Below are 9,005 nucleotides of genomic sequence, written 5' to 3'. Positions count from 1 at the left end.
AAATATGGCGATAGAATTTGGGTAAAACGCGCATGCGCTGTGCCTTTGTTTTCATACGCACATGGCGGAGAAAGCGGATCGTTGAATGAAACCATGAACCTTTGATTTTTCTGAAAGTCGACAGAGCCCCTTATAATCCCGTGTGCCTTATGTATGAACTCTGGTTGTGTTTACTGACCTCGAAACGATTTTATGTGCACGGCGCTCGAAAATCTGTCAGATGTTTCAGTACGACTTTGCTGAGCTACGAAGCCGCACCGCTTGATGGATTGTCGGAGCGTTACGGCATCGTAGGCAGGAGCCTCGCGGAGTGATACGTGCTGTGCTTCAACATAATGTTACCGCAGGGGTCGGCAACCTTTCTGATGACGAGTGCATCTAAAATTTGCTCAGCAGTCAGTGTGCCATATGATTGCTTTAGCAATAAATTTAATAATGCTCTATATTAACAGTTACACATTATATAGAACAACTTTATAGAATTATATTTGTTCGCAGATGTTGGCAGCTGTCAGCGAATAGTTATCAGCTATTTTGAAACAACAAAAAAGACTTTTTATCCATAACAGCAAATGAACTGTACAACAGAAAATACAAATGCTATTTATGGTCTCCTCACAACAATGATAAGAAAAATAAAATGAGCCAATATGGCATGTTTGTTAATACAGAGACACACATGTTAATGTGATCTCTGGTCTCCCACTCAGAGACACAGGTCTCAGAGTGTCCAGCATTCAGAGGCTGCCTGAGGACACATGTGAGAGAAAATCTGCTCACACAGACATGTAGAGCCAAACACTGTCAATAAGGCCTCTGCAATGTTCTGAAGACAGTTAAACTTGTCAGGTAGTGATGTCCAGCAGGTGAGCATGCAGCTCCATGAACACGCACAGCTGTGGATTCCAGCTGCGTCTGTAGTTCTGCAAACTTTGACCCCACAGAGTCGAGCTTTTCAGTTCAATCAGCTGCATTTCGATGTCGCATTAACTGGCATTAACTCAGCCAGTTAATGTGAGACAAACCAGCTGCTCATTGAAGCTTTCTGGTTTGATCAGAAAAGAAAACATTGGTCCAAACACCTGAAAACACATTGTGAATTCTGTCTCAGTCTACGGATGTATCCGTGTGTTTCCGTGGTGCTGATGCTGCGCTGAGCGGACAGATGCTGAAGCATTTGAAGTGTTGGAATGTGGAAATTTCATCGCTCAAAGTTATTTTTAGCCAATTACAAGTTGAATCTGGTAGTTGGGGTTGTTAGCTAAGATATCGTCATTAAGAAGCGGCACAACTAATGTGTCTATGCGAGCTGATTTGCGATGTGCATCGCTGGCCCGGCCATTTATTTTTTAATGCACCTCTCAGATTGATTCACTGCGTGTCGTGCCCAGGGCTGGACTGGGACAAAAAAATGGGCATTTTGACTAGAGACCGGCCCACCAGGCATTAAAGCCATAAAGCCTTTGAATGAAAGCAAACGCTGTTGTGACAGTGATGTACAGTCTTGTTGGTATATGTGTGATTTCTATACATTTTACATCAGATAAAAACTTTGGTTGTAAGATTCAGATAATTATTTAATAAAAGCTAAATATTTTAAATGAGAATAAGAAAGAAAAGTATTTCTTTGTGCCCCCCTCTCCCTGTTAATGCCTACCTGCCCCCCTGGCAACACTTTGCTAGACCCGCCCCTGCACAGTTACCAGCTGTCAGCTACCTAAAAAAGGATCCTGGTGTTATTTGTCTCTCAGAAACAGTTCATAACTTCCCTTCAACTCATTCATGTCACCTAAAAGGTAAACCTGTTTCTCCATCACAGCTCTGATGATTCAGTAAGGACATCTCCTGGTTTCATCTTCATGTTTCCCTCTCACCACATATCCAAACCATATCATGACCAATGTTGCCTCTAATGTTTCATGTGTCTGAGCAAACACACAAACTCCCTGAGCGTCCCCTGGACCACTGTGAGCAACAGCAGACGTGTGCACTGTGGTCACGCCAGCATCCAAGTTACATGTTTATTAAAATAATCAAATTACAGCATTTACATTTATGTTAGACGACTTTTAATTAACTGCTTTACAATGACAATTTAAACAAATCTAGTTCCTGACCTGTAGCATGTTAACACTACTGGAAGGAAAAATAACTTGAACTCCAATTTTGAAAACACAACTTTCTTTCTTTTTAAAAAAAATAAAGCTCTGACTTGTATGATGAGTCTGTGGTCTGGGAGAGAGTCTGTAACTCTGTCTGCAAAATACAGTAAATAATGACCAATGTTGGCCAATTAATTATATAGTTACTTCTTCAAAAAAGTTACTGAGTCATGCAAACAACAAAGTGTTTTGCAGCTTTTACCTAAAAATGCAGCCAAGGTGTTTTTAAACAAACATTTCAAACTATTTACAGAACAATCAGCTGTTCTGCATCAAATCTGATGCCACACAAATTATTTGTGTCACAAAAAATAATTTGTGTCCACTATGAGATGAAGGAGAACAACAGCCTGATACCTGCAGGCCTGACAGCAGCAGATGTGTCACTGCTGTAACACCTGTAACACTCAGCAGGCGCCTCATTGTTCTGACACACAACAAAACTACTGACTACACTACACACTAACTACACACTAACTACACACTGACTACACACTGACTACACACTGACTACACACTAACTACACACTAACTACACACTGACTACACACTGACTACACACTGACTACACACTAACTACACACTGACTACACACTGACTACACACTGACTACACACTAACTACACACTGACTACACACTGACTACACACTGACTACACACTAACTACACACTGACTACACACTGACTACACACTAACTACACACTAACTACACAAGATTTGTGCTAAACGTCTCAAATCTCTCACATCTCAAAACACGCCGTCACTCCTAAAACTTCCCCCTCCCTAAACAACTAAATACCATGTTGCCTTATCATTTTTTGATTGGTCCACGTGGTACATTTTTCCACCAATAGGAAAGGCTGGGCGGGGGTTTGGTTTCCAAATATAAACAGCGACAGTATTCAGGAAGAAAAACAAACATTGCAGATATTTTATCATAACTCTGGTTTTACGTGGCCGATCAACACAATTTAAAAACTGGTATAAAGTCCACACTTTGTCCGTCAGTTGTTCCGTCTGTCCTGCTCACATCTCCAATGGTTGTACACGTTGTCATTAACGTGGCTTCACTCCACATCAGCCGCTTTGCTAAAACACCGGTGTCGCACATAAGGACGCTGTCACAGCCTGTCTACGACGTTGATTAGCTGCGTCTGTGGGATAAGATGGCATCTTTCTAATCCCATACAGGAGCAGCCAGTCACTCACTGACTAACACTGCAAAACACGATTGTTAAAGTTTTAATGTTAATTTCAATTCAGGTCAGATTTTGTTTGTGCGCCACGGAGATTCTCTGTGCGCAGAGACGTGCCAGCAGTGCGCTATTGCCCGCAGTTTTTACAGCTGTGGCTCCAGCAAACATCAGCTGATACTAGAAATTAATATTAAATAAATTCTAACAACAGCTGATCAAGCTAAAACGTGCTGCTGTTGTTTAGCGCGACATCCGCTGGTTTCCTCTTTCTGGCGCAAAGTGGGCAATAAACAAACAAGAGAGAAAAGCCGATCAGCTGATCATTGATCAGTTTCATGATTGAAGTAGCAACAGGAGAACTGCGGTCAAGTGAGCCCTCACTTACGAAGTCACAGTCAAGCTAGCCGCCCCGCCAGCCGCACCGAAAATGTGGTTGCACTACTCTTACGCATATTACGGTATCGGTGCCGACTGGCTTAGAAACGCAGTGTTTTGTGTCCTGACACTATTTTACTTCACAATCCACTCCCAGTTTTGGTTTATCTCCACTTTCCCCCCTGTGATCCACAGCCCAAATTACTGTATGATTCAGAGAAAATTAACAATAAAATTTACCCAATTTACTCAACTGTACTCTTAATATTCTCATCTTTGAGCTCAGATTACAGGAAAACTGTAAGAGGTGACGCAGATATTTTACTGGATTATGACTCTGGGCCATCTCCACTCTTCACCCTGTGATCCACAGCCAAATATACTGTACGGTTTCTGAGATTGCTGTGTTGACAGAGTATGATAAAGGCTAAGAAAATATACTGCCTAAAATAATATCAAAGTTATACAACAAATTACAAAATTGCCACATCTGCTGTTATTGCCATGTGTTAGAGCATTATTTAGTCATAGAAAATACATATCATTGTAATATCATCAGTAAAAGAAATACTCCCACTATGTAAGACATGTTTTTAAATTCAGTTAATAAATATTGTTATAAATGTAAATTGTTATAAATATAAATATTGTAATAAATGTAGGACCCTCCAGGGGTTAAAGACATAATGCAAAGCATGTTTGTTTCTTATGGCTTACAAATGTGTTTGCCTTTAACATAATTTACATTTCATTTATACATTTTCACAGACGAAACAATAAAAGAGGTTTCCTGAACTGTTCTTCATGGCCCAAATTTTGAATCCTTTTGAGGGTGATGCATTATCCAAGAAAGTGGGAAATTTGTTCATTGATGTCTGACCCTCGCTGACTATGACGCCTCCTAATTCTGCTTCCAGCCTTGTTGATTAATTTGTTCTTCCTTTTGGCATCCCTGTCACTGATGCTGTCACCAGTTGTACACAGCATCTCTGTTTGTCCACCAGTCTAATCTGTAATTCAGGTGAACCCAGAATTACATGTATCTTTGTAATGTTTCAAAAAATATACACTATATGTTGATGGGCATTGTCACACTTTTCTTTCCGTTATAAGTAAGAATCTCTATGGTTTTAATGACAATTCATATACAGATTGTGGAGGACATTTAATTCAACATTCAAAAAAGTTCCTCATCAGCAGACTGTAGTACAATTTCAGCCCACCGTTAATAAACCCATCCAATGCAGGGTTATCAGAGAAATTATGCAAATGTTATGTTTTCATGTACTGGTAATCTATTTATCATTTATCATGATTCCTGCTCTGATGATTACTTTCTTCTACTTCTGTAATTTTAATAGATAAAGGATGTTGAACATTAAGCTCCAAACAGGATGAGTGAGGAAGACCACAGAGGAGAATCATGGATGTAGTAAAAGAATACATGCAGTTGTTTTTTTTTTTCATGGTGGAGGAGCAACTTCTGATACTATCTTAAAGAAAAAACACATCAAATTGAAGAGTAAAAATAATGACAACAATATGTCTACATTTTTTTTATTAATTCCTTAAAGTAAATGCAGTCTTGTCATGGTCAGAGTTGCCCACTCATATTTAACTAATTCAAATACAATTACTGCATATCAATGCTTATGTTCTAATAAAAGGCATTGTTTAATACTTCTTCCATGACAACCCAAATAAATCAATGAGAGGGAAACGGGAAGATTAGTAATAAGGCAAGGTTTACTGTTCATTTACCATGCCCTGATAACAGTAAGCTTAACAAAAGAAAAATGTTGGGGACGAGAACCGGGCGGCTGAGCCAGATCAAAGACATTACTAAAACAAAAAGACGCCAACAGCTTCCCTAAAGTGGAAATAAAATAATATGCAAAACAAAAGGCCTGTGTACCTGCTTGACACATACAGTGGGGCAAAAAAGTATTTAGTCAGCCACCGATTGTGCAAGTTCCCCCACTTAAAATGATGACAGAGGTCAGTAATTTGCACCAGAGGTACACTTCAACTGTGAGAGACAGAATGTGAAAAAAAAATCCATGAATCCACATGGTAGGATTTGTAAAGAATTTATTGGTAAATCAGGGTGGAAAATAAGTATTTGGTCAATAACAAAAATACAACTCAATACTTTGTAACATAACCTTTGTTGGCAATAACAGAGGTCAAACGTTTACTATAGGTCTTTACCAGGTTTGCACACACAGTAGCTGGTATTTTGGCCCATTCCTCCATGCAGATCTTCTCGAGAGCAGTGATGTTTTGGGGCTGTCGCCGAGCAACACGGACTTTCAACTCCCGCCACAGATTTTCTATGGGGTTGAGGTCTGGAGACTGGCTAGGCCACTCCAGGACTTTCAAATGCTTCTTACGGAGCCACTCCTTTGTTGCCCGGGCGGTGTGTTTTGGATCATTGTCATGTTGGAAGACCCAGCCTCGTTTCATCTTCAAAGTTCTCACTGATGGAAGGAGGTTTTGGCTCAAAATCTCACGATACATGGCCCCATTCATTCTGTCCTTAACACGGATCAGTCGTCCTGTCCCCTTGGCAGAAAAACAGCCCCATAGCATGATGTTTCCACCCCCATGCTTCACAGTAGGTATGGTGTTCTTGGGATGCAACTCAGTATTCTTCTTCCTCCAAACACGACGAGTTGAGTTTATACCAAAAAGTTCTACTTTGGTTTCATCTGACCACATGACATTCTCCCAATCCTCTGCTGTATCATCCATGTGCTCTCTGGCAAACTTCAGACGGGCCTGGACATGCACTGGCTTCAGCAGCGGAACACGTCTGGCACTGTGGGATTTGATTCCCTGCCGTTGTAGTGTGTTACTGATGGTGACCTTTGTTACTTTGGTCCCAGCTCTCTGCAGGTCATTCACCAGGTCCCCCCGTGTGGTTCTGGGATCTTTGCTCACCGTTCTCATGATCATTTTGACCCCACGGGATGAGATCTTGCGTGGAGCCCCAGATGGAGGGAGATTATCAGTGGTCTTGTATGTCTTCCATTTTCTGATGATTGCTCCCACAGTTGATTTTTTCACACCACGCTGCTTGCCTATTGTAGATTCACTCTTCCCAGTCTGGTGCAGGTCTACAATACTTTTCCTGGTGTCCTTCGAAAGCTCTTTGGTCTTGGCCATGGCGGAGTTTGGAGTCTGACTGTTTGAGGCTGTGGACAGGTGTCTTTTATACAGATGATGAGTTCAAACAGGTGCCATTCATACAGGTAACGAGTGGGGGACAGAAAAGCTTCTTACAGAAGACGTTACAGGTCTGTGAGAGCCAGAGATTTTCCTTGTTTGAGGTGACCAAATACTTATTTTCCACCCTGATTTACGAATAAATTCTTTACAAATCCTACCATGTGGATTCATGGATTTTTTTTTCACATTCTGTCTCTCACAGTTGAAGTGTACCTCTGGTGCAAATTACTGACCTCTGTCATCATTGTAAGTGGGGGAACTTGCACAATCGGTGGCTGACTAAATACTTTTTTGAGTTAGATTTAAAACCGTTGTAATTGATTACAATGAATGTTCTCATAAGAAGAATTATTTGAATTTAGTTACTATTGTCTTGTTGAAACACAGGTCGCATATTTGTGGAAACAACAGGAAACGGAAGTTGTTGTTTCTGTGGTCCCATCTCAGATTAGAGGTAACAACTTTGTCATACGTCACAGTGAGTTCCTGACCCTTAGACCACACAGCTGGCTTGTTGGAGAGGTATGTAAACTAGTTATTTAAAAAAAAAAAAAGTATTGCATAAGGTTAACGTTAAAGCTGGGGCAGGACATTAGTTTTTCCCTACACATTCAGTAAGTACTACTTTAGATCGACATTCCAGGCATATCCTCATGACTGAATACTGAGTATACGTAAGTAAAAAAAATCTTTATTAAACTTTGTATTCCAAAACTTTATCATGTTTACAAAGTAATAAAAGGTTATTTATTATACTCCTCAGGTCATTGAAAGTCTCCTGCAGCACTGGGCCATTCGGCTAAATCAGGGGAATAATATCTACATTATGAACCACTACACGAGCGGTGTGATCCTCTATGGAGAGAGAGAACTAATCAGGAGACAAAGCTTGTCCAAGGTAAAAAAAATTTTTTTATATATTCTAGAATTAATTTTTTAAAAGTTAATTAATGTCTCAAAATGGAAACGGTATTGTTGCAAATTTGTAATTAATTCCTAATATGTCACAGGTGAACTTTGACAACTACAGAGCCGTTTTATCCTTTGTGAACATTGGAAATATACACTGGAAGTTTCTGGTTAGTATGAGCAGCATTTCTGTGAAAACAGTTTGTTTCAATAACACATTATTGAAAATTTATGTACTTTTTAAATTTATATATATCGCAGTACATAAATGCAGATGACAGCTGTCTGTATTTGGTCGATCCTTCAAGAAACTCTTTGGAGCAGGAAGAGTCTGACCGTGCAGCCAAAAGATTCCGGTAATTATGCGTTATTACATGTATATAATAACATGAAGTATTAGAGAAGTGACAGGAGGACTTAGGAGGTCTTTTTCTAAAGGTGAACGTATGGTTGTAGATGAAAGTTTAATAAAATCTGTGGTTATCAGTTCTTTAAAGAATTTTAAAAAATAATTCAAAATTACTCACATATGTAATTTTAAATAATAAAAAACCACTGACAGTGTTTAAGCAGTGATACATTTGAGACAGTTAACATTTGTAGATTTAAAAGAACATGTTAATAAGTTTGATACTTCATCTAACATAATGTAGAGCACAGGGCTTTCTGACAGACCATTAAAAACAGTGATATGTACTATATGTGTCTTTTTCTGTGTGACTTTTATCTTTCATTATTATATAAATGTGATGTATGTTATGTTCACAAAGTGAATACTTCAAAATGAGGAGGACATGCTACAACAAAACAGACTGGGTGAATGTGAGACTTCGAGGAGGAGTACTGACACATCCATTTCAACGGGATGGTTCTAGCTGAGGAGTAATGGTCGTCATGGTATGGCACCACATTAACGCAATAATATTTTTCTGTGAAATTAGATAAGAAGATGGGGTGGGGGAAGTTAAAATAATCTTAAAAGGTTAAATTGTGTAAACAGGAAGTGTTTGCAGATGTTTTCAATTAATTGTTTTTGGTTTTTTTATTTCAGATGGTCAAAGCAGTAATGGAAGCATTCCCAAATAAACCAGAAATGACATTTTTGACGACAAAAAAAGAGATGGCCCAGG

At 39.4% G+C, this 9,005-nt stretch overlaps 1 long non-coding RNA gene across 1 annotated transcript; it reads left to right on the top strand.

The window, feature by feature from the left end:
- Nucleotides 1–7,227: 7,227 nt before the first annotated feature.
- On the top strand, nt 7,228–9,005 carry LOC309687857. Its single transcript, XR_014270878.1, has 5 exons — nt 7,228–7,864; nt 7,977–8,045; nt 8,137–8,231; nt 8,646–8,772; nt 8,927–9,005. It is a non-coding gene; the product is annotated as an uncharacterized lncRNA (long non-coding RNA).

The sequence above is a fragment of the Aulonocara stuartgranti genome, assembly GCF_965226115.1.
Source record: "Aulonocara stuartgranti genome assembly, chromosome: 14".
In the NCBI taxonomy this organism is placed as follows: Eukaryota; Metazoa; Chordata; class Actinopteri; order Cichliformes; family Cichlidae; genus Aulonocara; species Aulonocara stuartgranti.
Note: the sequence above shows the minus strand (reverse complement) of the source record. Positions and strands in the feature narration are given on the sequence as shown.